A 23,459-nucleotide genomic window follows, 5' to 3' on the forward strand; every position below is an offset into this window, starting at 1 on the left:
CCGGGCCGGCCGCCTCGCGGGGCTGCGTGCGCGCTCCGGGCTGAGCCGGGCCGGGCCGGGCCGCACTGCCCCTTCCGCGGGCTCGGCTCGGGCGGCCAGTGAGCTCGTGCCGCCGGGGCCGGGGCCGGGGCCGGGTGGGCGCCGCCTCCCCATCCTGCTCCCCACGCCGGCCCGTGGGCGGTCTTCGGAGTTGCCTCCCGCAGCCGTGGGGCCGGGGCGGGACAGGTGAGCGCCCCCCGACCGTGACCTTGAGGGCGCTCCGGGACCCCCGGCGCCTCGGGGGCCGGAGTTTCGGTGGTCTCCCCTACCCTTCCTTCCCGGCGTCTATTCGAGGACCCCCCCCATCCCCCTTGTCACGCGCGCCCTTGGCTTTGGTGGGTACGGAGGAAGGCTCCATCATGCCGGGGTGGCAGCCCTCCCGGTCCCCCGCTGCTGGGCTGGGGAGAACCTGTAGCTTGAGCCCGCCCCGACCGACGCGTCCGTGCCGGGTTTGGTGGCGAGAGTTCGGCGCGGGGGCCGCGGACCACCCGCCTGCCTCCCCCCCCACCCCGTACCCGCGGACCCGCAGGACCAGGGGCGCGGGGATAGCCGGGGGGCCCCGCGGCCGGGCAGGGCAGCTCAGTCTGCCTCAGTCCCCCTTTACTGCTCCTCGCTGTCTCCGTGACATGTGTGACTTGTGCTCGTGTCACTCGTTATGAGGATAAACTCATTGGCGGAGGGCGGACTCGCCCCGTGCCTGCGCGGCGGAGGCCATTGTGGAATCGATCCCCTCCGAGGGCTCTCCACCTGTGGGCAATCGTACTGGATCCCTTCCTTTGTGTGCGAGGATCCCGGAGCCCCGCCGCGGCCTGGCGCCGGCCGAACTGTCATCTGCCCGCCGGGCTCCGGCCGGGCCACGAGAGGGCATGAGGGGCCTGGGCCCCGGCGGGATGCGGGCAGCGGCCCCGAGTGACCGGGCTCGCTCTGGCCGGCTCCCGCGCGGGGCCGGGGGGTGGCGGGCTGGGGAAGCCTGCTTCTCCGCCTGCCTTTCGTGAGTGCTCATAGCTGGGAGATGCCAGGGGTTTACGGGAACGTTGTTACTTCGGGACCTTCCGGATGTTTAACCTTGCTTTGGATGATTCCGTGATCTGGGCATGATTCTGGGTGGATTTCTGCTGTGATTTTGTTTTGGGTGTTAACTGCAAGGATCCTTGAACAGTCACTGTTATTTCTTAACATATACTCTGCAAAAATGAGTCACAGACGGGTGAGTTAAGGACAGAACTCCACCTTTTAGCTGAAAATTCCTTGACTTAAGAGTGTTATTCTTGACAATGTAATTTGCCTTTAACTAGAATGCTAATTTCAGAATATGATTTTTTTTCGTATCTATGTTTTGTGTTTGCAGATACTGAGCTTCAGTGTGAGTTTGTGGTATTGAGCTTTTTCACTTAAAAAAACTTTGGCTACTGAAATTTCATTTGAATATACATAAGACATAAGTGGATATAAAGGGAAGTAATTCTTCTTTAGTTTCATAGGTGCTAAAATATGTGTTCCTATTTTTATTCCCTGTTCTTTCCATTGGGGGGGAGGTGCGGTTCAGACCTGTAGGTATGTGGCAAATCCTAATTAAGCCAGGTTTTTAACTGGAGTATAGGAACGGGTTCTAGGCTGCAGTGTGTTCGGTTTGTTTAGTTATTTACATATATATGCAAATATATTACATATATATATATATACACACACATAATTTTAATCTTTGAGGCAATGAGAGTACTAGTTTTGGGGGGGTAAGAAAAAAAGGAAATTAGCTGCATTAGAAAGGTGACATACTTTAGAAGTAGTCTTTAACAGCATTGTTACTGGTGCCAAGTTGATTTTTTTAGTTGTTTGATCTGCGTATGGACAAAATGACAAATTTTGCAAGATTTCCACAGAAATGTCCATTTAAAAAATTTGCTTTTATTAACAAGTGAAATATCTAGTTGGGGGCAGTTTTATTTAAAAGTGCATCCTAAGTTATTCTTTCCATATACAGTATATATGAAGTATTTAGGGTTACAGACTGAAATGGGAGTTTTAATTTTAAGCTCAAGTTTTAGAAATTGTTAGTTTTATTACAGTTGAACTTCATGGGTGGGTAGGGACAGGTTCCCCATTAAAAATCCCAGATAAGAGGAAGGTCCTGAGTTAGAATTTGCAAGGTCAGTCTCACTATTTTAAAATAATAGATCACAGTATATAGAGTCCAGAAAACACTTTTCTCCCTAAAGACTTGTGAAGGTTAATAGGACAAGAAATGTTTTTGTCCCCGTTTTTACAGGGGAAAGAAATTGAGGCTCAGAAAAGGTTAAATGGCTTGTCCTTGTTCACACAATCAGAAATCATCCAAGACCAGCTCTTTTCCCTGTTCCTCACTGCTTCTGGAATATTGTGAACTGGTAACTTAGCACTTGTTTACTCATGTTGTATGTACAGTTCTTAAATATTCTGTGTATTCTAGTGCTGATGAAGCAGCAGTTTCATGTTCATGTGTTTATGTTTTCTTATCAGCATATTTACATTTTAACCCTGTTCATTGGCTTTCAAGGCCACAGTTACCTATTCAACCATGTCTTTATCTCATGGATAAAATTGTACTCTTGTCATTTGATAAATATGAAAGATTAGTCTCATCTGCTTCGTGCATTATGGGGAGCATTATATTATAATATGCAGTATAGAGTACAACCTTCCCACTCAGACCTCACTTAACACTGTTTTACAACACTTTAATACACTTAAGTAAAATCATAAGTAAGTTCTGTTCAATTCTATCTTCACCCCCTATTAGATTTTAAGCTTCATGAGGCCAAGTGTCTTGTCTTACCTAAAATTTGTAATCTTGCTCATAGCCTTGCTGTAGCCCAGGGCTCTTGAGAGAAGCACCTAATAGATGTTTGTTGAATGAAAATCTATGTAATATGAAGATAGCAATAGAGATAGAATTAGCTTTATTTATGAAGGCTGAGGGCATAGATAAATACTTCAGCTATGTGTACTGTCTTGCTTATAATTTATATCTAAATATGTCTATATGCACACATGTTCTACTAATTCACATGTAACATTTTGGATAAGAATAATTTCAAAAACCTCTTCTTTAACATGTTTTACTGTTACATTGTAGTTTTCTAGTAGTCTTTGCATTTTCACAGATATACAGACAGGCTTGATTGTTTGAAGTTTCTTCTCAGTTTAAGATTGAAATACATTTTTTAAAAAAAAAGAAACTAAGGATGCAGAAAGACTAAAGCATGACTAAAATCTGAATAAGTGTATTCTGGGGGGAGAGTTCAAAGAAATATTCATTTGCAAGTATTTAAGGTACAGATACAGATTATGTTAGATGGTAGTTTGCTTTGGTATGTGAGAGATTTAGACTTGTGTTGAGTTAATTTATTGTAATTGTGGGTGTAATTCATATTAAAAAGATGTAACTTTTAAAGGAAGGTAACTGATTACATCTCTTCAGAACGGGCAGAAGAATACACTATATTGAAATATATTGCTGCTGGGACAGAGACATAAACATGGTAATTTAATAAATAGATTTCCATTCAGTGTTTCTCTTCTTGATTTTGATATACATATACATATGTTTATACACATGATTTATGTGCCTGATTTTTCAGGCTTTTAAAAAATAAACTTCTGTTTAATTAGAATGAATATATTTTTACTTGATAATTTATTTTGTGGAACCAGTCTCTTTACATGGTACAGATGCTACTTAAATTTTTGCCGAGGCTTAATGAAAATCAATTTCTAACATGAGCAAATTGAATAGTATAATACAGATTTTGTTTAGCTGTAGGCATATAAATGTGAGCATTTCGGACAAATACATGCATTTTTATATTTATTTTAATTAAAGCAATTGGTAAATTGTTTCCTTAAATTTGAAGTACTGCTTAAATAAGATTGAACATCCTTGCAATATTAAACTGCTTTTGATCTTTTGGATTTGATTTTCAAACACAAGAGTTTTCCATTTTCTTGTAATTGCCCATTAGTACATGAAGTGACTAGGAGGTGGACAATCTTGTCATTATTCTATATTAAAAATGAAGTCTTCTATTTTCCTCTTTAAGCACCTCTGTCATTTTATTTCTGAGGCACTTATTTTCACTTTGTTGATACAAGATGCTAAATATACTGGAGCCTTACTAAAATCTGTGATGTAATCGTGTTTATTGTAAAGCAGATACATTTTTAACATGGGCCCATCCAAGAGATATTAGTTATTGATACTCCAGAATGTCCTTCAGATTCACTTAGAAGGTGGTTTCATGACACTGCCCAAGGACAACATTATGTGAAGACTGCAGATTAGAGAGAAACATTGATATGTCAGAAATCACAGCTGGCTTAGAACAGAATTGATTTGTGCTTGCAGACAGTGTAGTCATTCTCATAGGCTAGGTGTTGATTTTGGGAGACAGCTCTCATGGCTCTCTAATCTTGGTCGTTGTTGATCATGTAGAAATATTTCTATAAAATCTGTTCTACACATTCTCTTTTCTAAAGACCAGCCTATTTGTACTTATTGAGCATTGTTAAAATCTGTCAAAATTTAGCCAGTTCAAAATTAAATATGGAAATTTTTTGTTTGTTTTCAAATGTAATATTTAAAGGCAAATTCTGCTCTGAGCTTATCATAGTGATTACTAGTCTCTTCTTTAGGGTTAGGAAGGGAATAAAAAATCTCAGAGTTGGAAGTTACCTCAAAGGCCATCTTTTCTAATTTCTTCCTTGACAAGAAAACCTACTTCCACAGACTGAATAATTAGTTATCTGATCTTTGCCAGAGAACCTGGAGTGAAGGGGAAATCTAGATTCAGAGGTAGCCCGTTCGTTCTGTTTTGGATAGTTCTAATTGTTAACCCTTGCATCAGGCCTCAGTTTGCCTATTCATAACTTCCTGTTCCTCCTGATTCTACCCTCTGAAGCCAAGCTGAACAAGTCCTTTCCTTCCACAGAAAAGCTTTTTACTGCTTAAAGACAGCTATCATGTTGCCCCCGAGGCTGAATTTACCATGTTTAAACGTACCCAGTTCCTTCACCCAGTCCTCATATGAACTTGAGACCTATTACCATTCCTGGTTGCCTTCTACTGGATGCTCTGTAACTTAGGAGTATCAGTGTCCTTCCTGAAATATGGGGCACTCGGAACTGATCACCACGATCCAGATGTGGTCTGATGAGGGTTGAGCACAGAAGGAATACCTTTTCTCTAGAAGGCTAATTCACAAGCACATTGGATAAGACGGCCTAAGACAAACTTGACAGATTAGAGTTCTAATCTCAACAAGATGGAATTTAATGGAGATAACTGTAAAGGCTTATGTTTGGACTGAAAAAAAATTAACAGTTCCCTTGAAAAACATCTTAGAGTTTTGTATGGACTGCAGATTTAATGAGTGAGTGGTACCAAAAAAAAAAGGCAACACTATCTTAAGTCATGTTGTCATGTTGTCCAGAACTAGGGAGGTAGTGGTCCTGATCAGCATGTCTGCTACTTCCTCTAAAAAATCGGGTTTAATTGTAAATAATCTTTGTTTTTGTGAAGCATTAATGATCTTACGCTTACGGTGTTGATCTTTCATCCTTGGGATTACAAAAAGAAGTTGTTGGGGCTTCGTTTTGAAAGAAGAATTAGTCACTATATAAATACCAAATAAATGTTATTTTTTGACATGGTTGAGGGAAGGGTAATTGTAGTTTATAAAAAATATCTTGTCTAATGGTTATCATATGAAATATGTCTATTAGCTCTTTTCAGTGAATTAGAACAAAATAACATTTTAATATTTAATTTTAAAACTACTGAACAAAAGCTTTCATTTGTAGTAATAGTAGCTTGACCAAACACCAAGCTTTACATACATTCTCCTTTTTCACAAGATGTGCTTCAGTATTATTACTGGGAACTCTTGGTTATAAGTTGATGGTTATGGAAATTTCAGCTAATGGGAGAATTCTGGTTGACACAATGCCAGATGAGGCTTCTTTTACTGTAGGAGGTGAAATGGGAACCATTTCATAGTCATATGCCATCCCTCTTGACAAAGAGTCAACCAGGGGAAAAAAACTTTGAGCAAAACTAACCAAGATCCTGATCATATCATAGAGTTCTACCCCAGTGGTCCCCCTCTCCTCCCTGCAAAGAAGAGGGAGAAGACAGGGAAGAGGCAGATGCTCACAGCTCCCTCGTGGCCCCAGTTTGGGTTGTTCTCTCCATTTCCATGGGATTTATTTTGTGTTGTTCCTCTGGTTCTGCGTCCTTCACTTTGCATCAGTGCATCTGAGTCCTCGCATGCTGCTTCTGTACTTAGCACAGTAATGTTCTATTACATTCATGTGCCACAGTTTGCTTAGCTGTTCCCTAATGGATGCCTCCTCTCGATCTAGTTCTCAGCCACTCCCAGAAATGAAGCTCTAAACGTTTAGTGTACTGGGAACCTTAGCTTTTGTCAAGAAGCTCCCTGGGGTGGCGGTGGGGAGTTGGGATGCTGTGCCTAGTTGTAAAATCTTTGAGTCACAAATGAGCATTTGGTCCCTTTCTGTACACAATTTCATTTTTCTTTCCAGAATTGTTACATTAATTGACTGCTCCACCAACCGTGCATTAATGTACGTGCCATTATTTCTATAACATGTCCAACAGTCACTTCCTTTTTTTTTTTAATCATCCTTGCCAGTTTTTACTGGGTGTGAGATGAAACTTGTTTTAATTCTTTTGAGAACTCTTTATATCCCTTGACTTAATTGCAAAATGTAGGCATGAGGGTGGTCAGGGGATAGAGTGCTTGGCCTGGAGTCAGGAATACCTGAGTTCAAATCCAGCCTCAGACATTGACTAGATATAAGACCTTGAGCAAGTCATTTAACCTCTGTTTGCCTTATTTCCTCATCTTTAAAATGGGAGTAATGGTAGCCCCTACCTCCCAAGATGGTTGTGAGGATCAAATGAAATAATATTTGTAAAATACTTAGCACAGTATATGCTTGGCACGTAGTAGGCACTATATAAATGCCATTATTATTTCTATTAAATGGCTTTTAGTTGGGGAATTTGTTAGTTGTCTACGTATTTTGGATATCACCCCTTCTCAGAGATATTTTATACAGATTTATTTCCCCAGTCAAGTCACTTCCCTTATCTTATTTGTATTAATTTTGTACATTCAAAACCTATTCAGTTTCATGTTATCAGAATTGTCTAGTTTGTCTTTGGTGATTACCTCTATCTCTTGGTTAAGAATGCAATCCCTAGTATAATTGTGAAAAGTACCATGACCTGGTTCTCTTCTGATTTTTTTAATGGGATGAGCTTTAACATTCTGGTCACATTTCAGTTTTGAATTTACTGTGGTTTGTGTGTAAGATGTTGGTCGAACAGCTTATATTTGTCTGGAGCAGAATTTGAGCGTAGATCTTCCCAACTCCCAAGTCCTACACTCTGCCCACCAGGCCAGGCTGCCTTTGAAAAATACAGATTAAAAACAAGACAGAGAGGCATTGGAACTCGGATCAGTGGCAAAATTGCTGGAACCTATTTTGGTTCCAGATACGATGCAAGCCACTTGCTTCCTTTCAGTTGAGAGATGGGATACCACAGCCAAGGAGCGGTAGATACATTTGTTTTAGCAGGCTGTTTGGGACTGTTTGCCTTTGTTATAAGGGAGGGTTTAATGTAGGTGAGCAGCAGTAAAACTTCTTGTGTAAATAAAGATAGTGTTTTAAGCCGAAGTTTTCCCAGGCTACTCTCCAGTTTCCCCCAGCAATTCTTGCCAAATAGGAACTATTTTCCTAGGTGATTTTATGTGTTAAGGGTTATCAAGCACAAGGTAATGGAATTGAGTTGACTTGATTGTTCCTTGCTTATTAGTATGTTTCATTGATAAATATTTCTGTTTTTTAACCCCTGTGCCAACTAGTTTTTATGATTATTTTGATTGCTTTACAATATAGTTTGAGGTCGGAATGTGCTGTTTCTCTTTATTTCTACTTTTTTATTATTTCCTTTAATATTCTTGAATTTTGAGTTATTTTGGTTCTGTAAAATGTCCCCTTGGTAGTTTGATATAGCATTAAGCATATTAATTAGTTTTGGTGATGCTCATATCTTTTCTTTATATTGGTGTGGCCTAATTTTAAGTCATTCTTTATTGCTTTAATGACCATTTTATCATTGTAGCTGTAGAGATATTGGGGATACTTTAATGGATTGGCTCCCAGATATTTTCTGCATTTTGTAGTTATTTTTGAGTGCAACTTCCTTTTCTATTATTCCTTGTTATTTCTGTATAAAAATACTGTTGATTTTTAAGTATGAATGCTTTTTAATATAACCTTATGGTTAGAATATTATTTTAAAACTTTCTAAGAATTTAAATTTGAATACTATATTTCCTCAGATTTGGGGGCATTTGTTTTCTGTTAAATATTTATGTCTCATCATCATAGTAAATGATCCTAGACTTAGCAAAATCTGAAATTGCACAGCCCAGATTTGCATAAATAACATAAAGACTTGATAAATTTGGAAATAATGATACTTATGGTTTCCAAAATTAAGTGACTTCAAAATGTTTGCTTACCCTGTGATGCTAACAATAGCTTGGTTCCAAATGGTATAAGGATGTTTTATTTAATTCGATAACCAGATCAGCTTAAGTCAGAACAGCTCCCAAAGAATTTTTCTGTTATACTTTGTTGGGTTGGATTTATTTGGCCTCCCTCACTCTGGCCTGTCCCTGTTCTACTACATTCCTTTGAACATTTGTTAAGTTCCTACTATGTGCCAGTAATTGAGGAAAGGAGGTGGGGGTGGGGGGGTTGGAGAACATAATGGACGATGTAGTCCCTGACCTGCAGGACCTTTCAGTATAATAATAAATACGTTATATCTAAAACCCCTTGCCTGACTTTTCAAGGCTCTCCATGATCCAGCCTCACCCCCCCCCCCAACCCCCTTTAGGGTTGATCACAAGACTTTAGTTGGAAGAGATCTTAGACATCATCTTAATAACTAGAATTTATATAGCACTTGAAGTTTGCAAAAGGGCTTTACTTATCTTATTTGATCTTCACAACAACCCTGGGAGGTAGGTGCTGTGATCATCTCCATTTTACAATAAAGAAACTGAGGCAAAAGTAACCTGCCCAGGATCAAATAGCTAGGCCAAATTAGAGCTCTGATTCTCAAATCCAGCCCTCGATGCACTGTGCTATCTAACTTCTCCATTTAATGTAGAAATAAAGAAACTGACCCTTGAGTTAAGTGAGCTGTGTAAGGCCTTATGGGTAATCTGAAGAATGTATTTGGGGCTTATATTCCCTAGAGCAGTGTTGCCCAAACTGTTGTTTTTTGTAGCGTGAATAGGTGTTCCTTGCTGTTTCTCTTCACAGGGCACTCCTGCGCCTCCTCCTCGTGTTTGCCTCGGCTTCCCTGGCTTCCTTCAAGGTCCAGCTAAAATCCCACCTTCTAAAAGAGAACTTTCCTGATCCTCCTTAATACCTCTGGATTATTTTCTGTTTATCCTATATAGAGCTTGTTTGTACATAGCTGTTTGCAGGTTGTCTTTCCCCCATCAAGCTGTGAGCTTCTCAAGAGCAGGGACTTTTACCTTTCTTTGTATTTGCAGCAATTAGCACAGTGGCTGACATATAGTAATTAATAAATGTTTATTATCTGATTGATTAGTCATAGATCGAGGATTGAGACCCATTTTCTTTGATTGCAAATACTATGTTCTCATACTAGCTGCCCCTCTCCCCAACAACTACCACATTTCTTACTCGGCATAGCTGTCCTAATTATCTCAGTCTGCTCCTTTTCTCACAGACATTGTATACCCATTTCTACCATTATAGCTTTGTTAATCCTGTTCATTTTACTCGTAATGCTTTGCTTTTTCTTGGCAACCTGGCCCATTGAGAGGGGGGTTAGAAATCCACTAGTCTAATCCACTCCTTTTGTACTTGGGGAAACTCAAATCCTGTTCATCCCTTAATTCCTACCTTTTCCACAAAATTTTCCTTAATACTAAACCCTTCTCATTGCTGTCCTGTAACTAGATTTTAAAAGCAGTTATAACTTGTGCCACACAATTTAGCATTGAACTTCATATCTTTTTTGTATGTCTTAGACAGCTTCTGTATCTTCCACATTATTTAGTACAGTGCTAAACAACTCTAAAAACTTTTTGGTTAATTAATGAGTGACATTAATTATATGGATTACACTAAAAATCTGACAGATTTTTGAAACATCCTTCTTAAACAATGACCTTAAAAACCAAAGGTTACTTTTAAATCTGCCCTGGACAGGTTCATATGAACGGCAATTTTACTTCTGAGTTTTAATTCTTTTTAAAAAACATTCCTCAGACCATGGGGCTGACTTTGCATCTGATAGATTACCTTCCTTTTTCTTCTAAAAGTTTCAGCAGTTATTGATTAAGCTACTCTGAAAGTCTAATTCTGGTAAAGAACAGTGTTAAAGTTAGAATTTATTTCAAAAATGTCTAATCCATTGTTATCATACTTTGTAGCACAGATCGATCGATAGATCTATATCTATATCCTTCTGCCTCTGTGCCTTACACATCTTCACTCAGTAAAATTCTTTTTCATTCAAGGTCAGGCTTAGACTCTACTTCTTTGAAATTTACTCTCATCCTGGCATCTGAAGACAGGACCTATAGAACTGTCCCTTGGTTTCTCCTTTAACTTGTTACAGTAGTTCATATTTATTTGTATATCTGCATACCTCTCCTTCCCCTTCTTCACTCCTCCCCCAGCTGTAAGTTCTTTGAGGGCAGGTATTCTTTTATCTTCCTGTCTCCTGTGCCTGTCACAAGATGTATATAGTTGGCACTCAGATGTTTATGTAAATGAATTTACATTGTATTTCAGAGATGTTTCTGGTGGATACTTAAATCAGTACCAACTGCTTGCTATATTCTGGCCTTAAGAGTATGCTTTTTAAGAGCAAATAGTATGCTTCAATCTGCATTCAAACGCCATAGTTCTTTATAGGATGCAGATAGCATTTTCCATCATGAGCCAGTCCTCCCCTTTTGAATCCCACATTTCTTTCAATGTTCAGCCTAGGCAGCACCTCCTACATCAGGCTTTTCCAGATCCTCCCAACTGCTAGTACCTTCTCTTCATCTTGTATTCCTTTTGTACATATTTTGAATATATTTAGATTCATGCATTTTGTTACCACCACCACCACCTCCATAGAATGTAAATTCCTTGAAGACAGGGTCTGCTTCATCTTTGCGTTTGTATTCCCAGGGCTTACCACAGTACCTGACACATCGAAAGCACTTAATAAATGTTTGTTGACTGATTAGTCAGTTAATAGTAAGAACTTAATAAATATTTGTTGAGTTTGAGAGAATAAAAAAAAAGAGTATGCTTTTTAGTACTGAATCCCTAGAGTAGTTTTTCTTAAACTCTTCTGTTCAGTGTATATATGTGTTACTGTGAGAAATTCTTTATCATAGCAATATTTTCCCCTTTAGAATATTGAATATGAAAATTTATACCTATATCAGAAATACTTAATGTGCCATTTAAAAAAAAACTGAAAATAGGGTTAATTTCTTCAGTTTTGCTGGGAACTTGGCCTGATCTCTATATAAGCCTGAGGGATAGACTCTTGTATTCCCCTTTCCCTACCATACTCCACAGAGAAACGTTTTAAGGTTCCATCGGTGGCTTTTTTGCTCACAAGTTTGCTGTAGTAAAATTAGTTTGGAAAACTGCCTTAGAAGGTCTTTTTTATGAACTGGAAATGAACTGACAGAAAGTGTATGTCCCTATGCAAGATAGCCAGAGGCAGCAGGAGAGGACTGATTATTGATTTAGGCATGAAATCTCTAGTGGTCATAAGAAATTAGTCTAGTAATTTAGAACCTAGGGATTATACAATGTAAACCTTATAAACCCCGCTTTTCATTCCATGATCCTCTGTGAGTGAATAATAAGCATTTATTGGATTCTTACTCTGTGCCAGGCACTATGCTAAGTGCTGGTGCTACAATTAGAAAAATTGAGAATGTCTCTACTCTCTAGAGCTCACACTCTAATTGGAGGAGGCAACATATATATAAAAGAAAGTTTAGCTGCAGGGCTGATGGCTGGCCCAAGGGTCCTTAGGTTGCATCAGGTCAGATAACATTGTTGACAGTCCTTCTTAGCTTCTGGGCCGCATTTGAAACTTAATCACCTTCTCCTCCTGAATGCTATCTCCTCACTAGGTTTTCATAATACTTCTTTCCCGATTCTTCTCTCTTTCCCACTGCTCATTTGTCTTTACTGATCCTTATTGTTCCATGGGTGTCACTTCCCTCAACTCTGTCCTGGGCCCTCTTCTCATCTCCCTCTATGGTATTTCACTTGATGACCTCATCAGCTCCCATAGATACCATCCCACAGTTATCATCTCTGTGCAGATTATTTCCAGATGTATATGTCCAATCCTTGTCTTTCCTGAACTCTAGTCTCACATCACCAATTGCCTTTTGTTTTTAGTCATTTTAGTTGTGTCTGACTCTTTGTTCCAGCATTTGAGGTTTTCTAGGCAAAGATACTGGAGTGTTTTGCCATTTCCTCCTCCAGCCTATTTTACAGATTAGGAAACTGGGGCAAACAGGGTGAAAGTGACTTGCTCAGGGTCACACAGCTTGTAGGTGTCTGAGGCTGGATTTGACCTCGATCTTCTGCTTCCAGGCCTGGTGCTTTGTGCACTGTACTGCCTAGCTGCCTAACTGCCTTTTACCCACCTTGAATCGGAGGTTCTGTAGGCATCTCAAACTCAACAAATCCAGTACAGAGCTCATCCCCTTTACCAAGCTACCGCATTCCTGTCTAGTATACCACCATCTTCTCAGTCACCCAAGCTCCTAACCTCATTGTTACCCTCAACCTCGCTCTCACTCCTCATATCCAGTTAGTTGCCAAGGCTGCCTTCATAACATCTCTGTCCCCTTTTTTCCACTCACACAATGCAATCCTAGTTCAGGTCCTCATTATGACCTTTTACCTGGACTGTTGGAGTGACTGTCTAACTGATCCCATTCTCCATTCGTCTTCCAGGGTGATTTTTCTAAAGCAGATGTCTTGCTCAGTGTACTTCCCCGGATTCCTCTTATCTAAAGGATCAAATATAAATTCTTTTGTTTGGCATTTCAAGCTCTTCATAACCTGCCCTTCTCAGTCTGACACATTACTTTTCTCCACACACCCTACATTCCAGCAACACTGGCCTGATTGAAGTGTGGAGTTCCTCAGACCAGATATCCGTGCAGGACAAGCTATCCCACCCTCCTGGAATGCTCTGCCCTCTCCAAGTTTTCTGGACTTCCTGTAAGACTCGGCTTAATGAATCGCCCCTGCCTCTAGGAGGTCTTTTCCATTTCCCCCAGCTGTTCATTTTCCCTCTCAGATTCTCTTGGGTCTACTCTTATATATCTTGTACTTGCCCAGTTAATTATGTGTTTTTTCTCCATTAGAGTGTGAGCTCCTGGAGGGCAGAGTCTGTGTTTTTGCCTTTCTTCATTTCCACAGCCTTTAGTCCTGCAGGGAGAGCATACTGAGTCCTTGATGTGCTTGTTGAGTTGCTGCTTATTGAGAGGGCACAGAACGGGTTAACTTGGTAAGGTCTGGAGCATCAGGCCACATGGTAAGGGCTGGCAGTCCTCCATTTCTTCAGAAGGAATAGAGTTAGTCATGTCTGGGTACTGGTTGTTGAGGGAAGGGGAACAGAAGAGGGAGCCAGTTCCTCTTTTGGCCTGGAAGAGAATGAATTTGTTTGTATGTTATGTACGTAACTTGTACCAAGAGGTTGTGAGTTGAGTGGAAAGACTTATAGATTTGGAGGAAGAGGAGCTGGGTTTGCATCCTGGCTCTGTAACTTACTGTGTGTGACCTTGGGCAAGCACTCTCCTCCCCTCTCTTGGTCTTAGTTACCTCATCTGTAAAATGGGGTTATTGGACTAGATGATCCCAAAGGTCTCTCCCATTTCTAAATGTTTAATCCTATGATCTAGATTCATGAATGTAATCAAAGCGATAGACTTTCAAAAAATGATCCTGGACTTCATAAGGATAACCCCATATCCCACAGTTTGGACGGGGTTAATGTCATTTGGTGGGGTGTTCAAACATCACTAACAAATTCTAATGAAGTAAAAATTGCTGGTAAATACCTCTTTGGCAATATAGGTAACAGCCAAAATTTCATTAATTACACTGTTAACAAAGAGGATGTGTTTCATCTTATTTCATAAATGTCATTAACAGAGGTGGAAATAATACAGGACACAGGATTAATATTCTAACATGTTAAACTTTTCCTTACTATGCTTTGGCAGAGTGTTCCACACTGTTTCCCAGTTAGTCATAGTAGGATGTCTCTCCCTTTCTTCAATTAAAAGAAAAAAAAGGCAACAAAGAACATCTTATTGATGCCTTTTGCCTTTCTATCATAATCATTTGCCACCCCTAGATAGAACCCAGCCTTGTGACAAAGAAAACCAATTAAGCAAAAATATCTGATAGACAAATATATGCTTTTCTGTCCTTCTAGTCCCTTACTTTGTGCTCTGAGGGAAGAGCTCAGTTTCATTATCTTTTCTCTAGGACCTTCATGGGTTTTCTGTTACTCAGATTTCTACTTCTTTTTAGTGATCTGTTCATTTACATTGTTGTAATTTTGTGTATTTGCAACAGTCAGTCAGCAAGCATTTGTTTAAGTGTTTACTCTGTGCCCAGCACTGTACAAAGCACTAAAGATCCAAAAAAAAGCCAAAAGCTAGTTCCATTTTCCTGGGGGATATAGGATGAAAACAAGTGTGCCCTAAAAGATAGATGCCATGTACATGAGAACCAGTCTCAGATGGAAGGGGGGACAGGCTGGGGATCTGGGAAATGCCTCTTGCAGGGGGTGGGAAGAGTCTTGAAGGAAGCCAGGAGGGAAACCATTCCAGGTCTGTATGGAACTGGAAGATAGGATGTCAAGAAGGCCAGTTTCTGAGGGTGGTAGAGTACTGAAAAGGGAGTAAAGTGTGAGATGACTTGGAAAGGAAGGGAATAGCCAGTCTATGAAGGTCTTTCAAAGCCTAACAAGATTTTGTTTGATCCTTGAGGTGTTAAGGAGTCATGGAGTATGAATGAGGTCATGCCTGTACTTAAGTACTTTTGGCAGCTGAGTGGAGAATGGACTGGAGCAGATCAAGCAAAGGGTATTTCAGTAGTGTAGGCAGGGGTGGGGAGATGAGCAGGTACACCAGGGCTGCAGCAAGAGGGCAAGCAGAAGAGAAATTCTTCTTGGTTCTGCTTAATTCAAAATCTTCTCATGTTTCCCTGTGACTTCCTCGAATAGGATGCATTGTGTGCTAAGTGCTGGAGATATAAAGGAAAAAGTCAGTGCTTTCAAGGAACTCCCAGTGATGGGGAAACCACATTCAAACTACTCTCTATAGACAAGCTATATATCAATCAGAGAAGATCAGCAGAAGGAATACACTAGGATTAAGGGGGATGGGGAAAAGGTTCTAGAAGGTAGGATTTTATGTTTATGTTCATCTACCATAACTTTTTCAGCCATTCCTCTAATCATGGACTCCCACTTTTTCCAATTTTTTGGTATCTAAAAGAATGATGATCTGGACATTTGGGATCACATTGGACCTTTGTTTCTGGCTTTGACTTGTTTGGGGTATATGTCCTTCAGTAGGATTGTTAAATGGTATGCCCAGTTGAGTCATTAACCTTTAATTAAAATGTAGACTGTGTTGAGCACTTCAAAACTCCATCAGTAGTGCATTGGTTTCCTGTGTTTCCACAGTCCTTCTGACACTGACTGTTTCCATCTTTTGCATCTTTGCCCATTTGCGCAAAGCAAAGTAAAATTTCGGTTATTTTAATTTTCATATCTCTACCTATTAGTGATTTGGAGTCCCTTTCTTTGTCTGTCTCTCTCTGTGTCTCTGTCTCTCTCTCCCTCTCTCTCAGTTTTTATCCTTGTCCATCTTTCTCTCTCTTTCACTGGGTATACAGTACAGTAGAGAGAATGCTGGGCCTGGAGTTAGAAAGTTCAGATCCTGCCTGTTTCCTTATCTGCAAAATGGAGATCACAATAGCACCTACCTACAAGGGTTGTTGTGAGGATCAAATAAGATATTTGTCAAGCACGTGGCATAGTAGTACCTGGCACATAGTAGATGCTTAATAAAGAAATGCTTGTTCCCTTCCTTTACCTTTCTCTTTCTCCCCCCTTACTTCCTTTCTTCCCTTTCACATTTAATGAAATATCATAGTAACATATTAGCTATATTATATTTCCCCCCATAAAACTGGAGCACGCTGTCCCACAAATAATACACAGCATTAGTTAGAGGAGGCACATATAAGAATTGAACATAAGGCACATGTGTAGGGAACGTGTTTGAGCACACATATGGTGGGGCAGATAATGATTTCAGTGGTCTAGATCTGCTAATGTTTTCAGGTGATATCTTTGAAGCATTTTTTCTTTTTTTTTTTTTCTTTTTCTTTTCTTTTCTTTTTTTTTTTTTGGTTAGGCAATGGGGTAAAGTGACTTGCCCAGGGTCACACAGCTAGTTAAGTGTTATGTGTCTGAGGCCAGATTTGAACTCAGGTCCTCCTGAATCCAAGGCTGGTGCTCAATCCACTGCGCCACCTAGCTGCTCCTGAAGCATATTTTCAGTGTGGTCATTTATAGTTTGTAGTTCTTTTGAAAATTGTTCATATCCTTTCTCTCCTTATGTTAATGTCAATTCCCTGTATATTTTAGATACCAGACTTTTATTCATATTTGATGCAAATATGACCTTGACTAGTTCTCTTATAATTTTATCTTTGTTGATTTTATTTGTGTAAAAGCTTTTAATTTGATGTAGCTAAAATGGGTTTATGAACCCTATCCTTTGATTAAGATCCTCCTCCCTTCCCCACATGACTGACCATCTTGTGGTACATGTAATGAAATATTAGTGTCCTGTAAGAAATGATGAATATAAGGGATATAGAGAAACTTAGGAAGATTATTTTTTGAGTTTGCTGCCAAGTGAAGTAAACAGAACTAGGAAGACAGCATACACAATGACTTCCACAATGTAAATGAAAAGAATAATAGCTGAGAAATTGTAGTGACCAAACTTGTCCCCATCCCATCCCATGGTGGTTGTTTATGGTGCTGCAGCATTGCATATGATGTCAGACTTCTTTTGATGTGTTGGTTTTCCTGGACTGTTTTTCACCCCTTTTTTTATTCTTGGTGTAGGAGATGGCTCAGTGGGAGAGAGAAGGAAAAAGGGACCTATTGGAAAATAGGTGATATGAAAACAAAAGAATAAAAATTTATTTAAAAAAAAAATGTTCTCCTTGCCATAGTGAGAGGTTACCTGATCTTGTTCTCTTCTCTTTAAATACAGGCAGTGTATTCATTTTGCACTTATTGTGGTATATGATGTAAGATGTTGCTCTAAACCTAATTTTTGCCGAACTGCTTTCCAATTTTCCTAGCAGTTCTTGTCACAAAGCAGTACTTTCTGCAGTGATTTATATATTTGAGTTTATCAAACACTGGGCTACTGTTCTCAGTTGTATGTGGTCTGTTCCAGTGATACACTTCTTTTTTAGCCAGTTTTAAAGTTTTTTAATGATTGCTGCTTTGTAATGTAGTTTTGGGTTGAATTGCCCTCTTCATACATTTTCTCATTTTCTTTGGGATTTTAAGCCTTATTTTTTCAAATTAATTTATTTTGAATTATCAACAATCACTTCGATAAGCTTTTGAGTTTTAAATTTTTCCCCCCCCTCCTTCCCCACCTCCCTTTCTAAGACAGCATGCAATCTGATACAGGCCATACATGTACATTCCTATTAAACATATTTTCACATTAGAGATGTTGTAAGTAAGAGTTAGAACCAATAGGAGAAACCACCAGAAAGAGGAAACAAAACACCACAGAAGAAAAAAATAGCAAATAGTATGTTTCGATCTGCATTCAAACTCCATAGTTCTTTCTTTGGATGTGGATAGGATTTTCCATCATGAGGCCTTTGGAGATGTCTTAGATCCTTGTATTGCTGAGAAGGTTTAAGTCTGTCAGTAGTAGTCATCGCACAATGTGGCTGTTTTTGTGTGCAACGTTCTCCTGGTTCTACTCACTCCACTCAGCATCATACCATACAAGTCTTTCCAGGTTTTTCTGAAGTCTGCCTGCTCATCATTTCTTATAGCACAGTAGTATTCCACTACATTCATATACCACACTTGTTCAGTCATTCCCCAATTGATAGGTACCCTTTCAATTTCCAATTCTTTGTCACCACAAAAAGAGCTACTATAAATATTTTTGTACATGTGGATCCTTTTCTCATTTGTATGATCTCTCTGGGATATAGCCCTAGAAGTGCTATTGCTGGGTCAAAGGGTATGCACATTTTTATAGCCCTTTGGGCATAGTTCCAAATTGCTCTCCAAAAATGATTGGATCATTTCACAACTCCACCAGCAATGCATCAGTGTTCCAATTCTCCCACATCTTCTCCGACATTTGTCACTTTCCTGTTTTGTCATGTTGGCCAATCTGATAGGTGTGATGTGGTACCTCAGAGTTGTTTTGATTTGCATTTCTCTAATCAATAGTGATTTAGAGCATTTTTTTCATATGACTATAGATGGGTAAGCCTTATTTTTCTTGCAAGTAAATTTTGTTATTTTGTCTAGTTCAGAAATATATTGCCTTGATAATTTGGCATCGTACTAAATTTGTAAATTAATTTAGGTGGTTTTGTCATTTTTATTTAATTTGTATAACCCAAACTTGAGTTTGCAAAATGACTCCGATTATCTCTCTCTGTTTTTGTAGTGTTTTCTAGTTATTTATCTGAATCTTAGATGTGTCTTGGTAGGATAATTACCAGCTAGACATGCATCATTTTCCTCCCTCATTTCTCTTTCCTTCCAACTATATAAGTTGTGGGCTTTTATAAAGTATTTAATCATCAGCATTTCCATCTTCTCTTAAACTATGTTCAGTTTATCATAGGGTAAACGGAACCATGATACGTTAATTTGTGATCTATTGATTTAAGCTGTAAAATTGGAAGACATTTCTGATTAATTTCTCAGGAACAGTTTGCTACTATGAAAAGTACTCCAAAATGGTCAGTAGTAAAATGGCTCTCCACAATTAAGGTTACCCCTTCCATATCCTGATTCTCCCCATCATGGTTTCTCTATATTGCGGGTCAACATAAGAAATTAAATGGGAATTTTGGAGGACTTTTGCAGAAGCTGCAGACAACACAGGAAGCCAGCTGATGACACAGAGCCTGTGACCAAATACTTAACGCAAATTTTACAATAAGATGCTGTAAACACTCCATAAAAGAAAAAGAAAAATTCAGGCTTCTTCTCTCGTACAAAGGGAAGGCCAAAAATTTTTACTTGGATTTTCCAGATTGCAGGAGCGCTGTGCTCCTAACCCTCATGATGTAGAAGAGATAACTGGATTAACCACTGAAAAGTGGGTTGGAAAAAAAAAAAGGAAAATGTTTTCCTTTACTGACTCATTTATTCAAAGGTGTCTGTGTTTTCATGTATGATCTCCAGTGGTGCGTATTGCAGTGCCCGCATGCCTGCTTATCCTGTGCTGTTTTTCAGGGCTATGCTGGAGCCAGCTCTGTTGTTTTAAGCAGATTGTTAAATTTTCAATGTGAATATTTACACCACAGAGATCAGCAAACTACAAATCATTACTTGATTTCTTGTTTTGTTGATTGTCTACTCTGGACTTGAAGTGATGGAGAAAATTCTGATAATGCAGATAAAACTTTAAAAGTGTACCATGCACCCATTCTTCCCTCCACTCCCCCCCCAGAGCCAGTTGTTAAACATTTACCAATAAATAAACACTAATCGCCTACTGTGTGCTAGGCACTGCGCTGATAATAAGCACTGGAGATACAAAAAGAGGCAAAAGCTCGTTCTTGCTCTCCAGCTTACAATCTAAGGAGGGAGACAACATGTAAACAACTATATATGGTATGTACAGGATGCGTAGGAAATAGTTAACAGAGGGAAAGAACTGGAATTGAGAGGGGCTGAGAAAGGCTTCCTATAAAAGATGAGATTTTAGTTGGGACTTGAAGGAAGCTAGGGAAGATGGTAGGTGGAGTTGAGGGACAGCATCTATAGAAGGAGTTTCCACTCTGGGAGTTCTTCATACTTGAAAAAATCATGGGTCCAGACTAAATGGGCCTCCTGCCTCCCACACATAAAAGTTTGTACACCATTTTTTGAAAAACAACCCTTTCAGGTAGGTAGTAGAAGTCTTAATTAGTATCCTCACCCCCATCTTTAAAGATGAGGTACCTGAAGCTTGGTGGAGTTAAGTGACTTGCCCAGCAAGATTCTGATTTGGAATTCACACTTGCTCTTTCCTGACTCTGAGGTCAGTGTTCTTTCTCCAGACCCCTCCCATTCACACTCCCAGAAGTCCACTCAGTGTGCTGTGGGTGTGACACCAGCATGGTACACAAGCTGACAGTTCTCTGTCCCTTGCTTTTGTCATATAACCAGTCTCTTAGGCCATTTTTTTTTCCACTCATACATTTTTTTGGATGTTGAGTAATTAAAAGAAGAAAAATTGAGAGAAGGCCACTTTCAAAGAACATCAGACGTGGTAGATTGACATCTTTTGAACAACTTATGATCTCGTAACTTGTCTTACCATTGTCTAAGATAAACAACTTTTATTCTCACCCCCTAGAGTGGTATGAATGAAGGCTTATTTTCTTCTAGGTACTACATCTAAGCATTCTGCTAATCTATAAGTTCCATGAAGACAAGGATTGAATTTTATGTAAACTTTGTGTCTACTCCAACATCTCCTTTGTGCTCTTATTTAAAAATTTAAAAAATAGGTGCTTTACGTTTGCTGGGTTAAATTTGTCAAGGAAAATGTTTTTTAAATGTATTTCTTCCTCATCTCAGCACAGGTTTACATGTATTTCAGGGAGCGTGAGATGGGAAATCTGGAAATTGAACTCAGATCCCTGACTCCCAAGTCTAGCATTATTTCTTCTATACTATGATTTATAATCATATTTTCAGCTGTATTTGTTCTTCTGTTGCCTATGAAGGCAACAGAATCTTACAGAAGGAATTAACTTAATGTTTCCCCATGTTGATTTTTAAAAGTCTTTTTATTGAGGAATTTTATTTCTGAACTGAATTTTATGATTACTGTTCCAAAAAATACAAAAAAAGTAATGAAATAATATTGATATAAACTCTTAGAAATGGTTTAAGTTAAGGGATGTTGTCTGGAATTGCTGAAGAATCCACACATTTTCTACTTTTTTCCTATATTGCCATACCTCAGCTTACTGAGTTGTTGATCATTCTCACCTGGAAAATTTTCAGTGGCTTCCTATTTTCCTCTAGACTAAATTCCTCAGTGTGGCATCTAAAGGCCTTTGTATGTTGGTTCCAACCAGTTCTGTGTCTATATTACTACTTTCCATCAGCTTTCTTCCAGCCAAACTCATCTGCTTTCTGTGGCCTGACCTCAGCATTCCATTTCCTACCTTGTGCCTTTGTAGAAGCTATTATCCATGCCTCAGATGCACTCTTTCACCTAAATCTCTTGGAATATACTTAAACTCCCTCATGGCTGAGCTCAAATGCTGCCTGCTCAGGGAATTCTTCCCTGACCTCCCTAGTCAATGTTCTCTTCCTCAGATTAACTTTCATTTACTTTATCTGTTTACATGTCATATTTCCCAGTGGCAGGCAGCACTTAAGCCTGTGATTCTTACAGAGTGGGTGCTTAATAATGTTTGTTGAACTTGAATTGAAATACATTTTGCAATAGGAAAGGGATGAAGAAGGTTGAAAAATTTTGCCAAATTCAGCAGTCTTTTGTCTGACTGTAGTAGTGTCTTATGGATAGTTGCTGGGAAAATAAAGATGGAAAAATAACTCGTCTGTTTTCAAAGAATTGACTTTACAACATTTATGGTCTAGCTGAGAGAGAAAACTACACAAGTAGCTATAAGTTAGAGTGATAAGTTATAGGAAAAAATCAAGCAATGGTATGAGAGGTGTGGAAAGGGAAATTATTCCTGTAACTGGTGGAATCAAGAAAGACCTTCGACATGAAGTGGAGCTTCAAGGAAAAAGCAAGACCTCTGGAAGAAGCAGAAGGGATGTGTGGTGGTCTTCCTATTCCTAGTAAAATGATTTGATCTTTGATGAAAATTTTTTGTTCTTGATTAGTTTATTCAAGTAACCAATTCATTTAGATCAAGATGAGAGGCATTGACAAAGCTTTCCAAGGATCCTGTACAAGGGACACCCCATGTTACCTCTGATCAGTCACTGCCGTCAACCAAATGAATAAGAAAGGGAGCGTTCCCAAGGATAAACAGTTTGGGGGATATGCGTTTTTTGTGCATGGGTTGCTAATGAGTTGAAAGCTTCTTTACCACAGTGTAAGGAATATATTGGATTTAGTCAGCGTTGGGTTCATGTCGTAGCTGCCTCCACTTACTAGCTGTGTAACTTGGAGCAAGCAGGTCCCTGAAGTTCCTTATCTGGAAAATGAAGGGCTTGAACTGAATGACCTGCCTTCTTTCTTGCTCTAAAATTCTGTGCAGGTTGATAAGTTACAAATTCATAGTTACTTAATTCCTTTGGAATAGCTAACACATCTGTTCTTGTCTGTTTTAATATTTTTCTCTCAGGCGTGGCAACTTACTCTAAACCCCCAGGGATACTTCATTTGTTTATTTTTGTTTTTGCCTCCAGGTTCTGCCCTTCCTTTCAAATAAAAACTGGCCTTGGAAACCATCTGAACTGCAGGCTGTTGACCCCTCCCCTTCTCTTCTTCCCCAGTGTCTCCTGAGTGAGTTTCTCTCCGTGGAGCTCGTCAGTGCCTCTGACTTGCAGCCCACTCAGTCTTTGCTTTCTTCCAGAGCATTCGCTTAAATAATAATCTGAAATCATCTGCTTCCTGATTGTCTAATGCAGCCGTCCAGTGCAGAGTGAATGGTTCTTTCCGGTCCCTGTTCTGCAGGGGCTTGCTATCTTCCTTAACTGATGTTCGGTTCTCTCAGTTCACCCTTGTCTTGTCTGTTGAGGCAGTCCTCTGCCATTATGACATTCATCCCTAAAACACACGTGGGATCCAGCATCTGTAAAATGTTTTTTGGTCTTCAGAAATCATATGGACAACTCATGTGTATGTGGTGTTTTTTGTTTGTTCTGGAGGTAGTTGGGGTTAAGTGACTTGCCCAGGGTCACACAGCTAGTCAGTGTTTGAGGTTGAATTTGAAGACATACCCTCTTGACTCCAGGGTAAGTGCTCTAACCACTG

At 39.5% G+C, this 23,459-nt stretch overlaps 1 protein-coding gene across 1 annotated transcript in view; it reads left to right on the plus strand.

Annotated features, from left to right (window-relative positions):
- The window catches only part of ATP2B1 (ATPase plasma membrane Ca2+ transporting 1), a 131,688-nt gene that overhangs the window by 268 nt on the left and 107,961 nt on the right, over positions 1-23,459 (plus strand). The gene's annotated exons all lie outside the window — the stretch shown is intronic.

Source organism: Vombatus ursinus, unplaced genomic scaffold, assembly GCF_900497805.2.
Source record: "Vombatus ursinus unplaced genomic scaffold, bare-nosed wombat genome assembly UNPS02014874.1, whole genome shotgun sequence".
Classification (NCBI taxonomy): Eukaryota; Metazoa; Chordata; class Mammalia; order Diprotodontia; family Vombatidae; genus Vombatus; species Vombatus ursinus.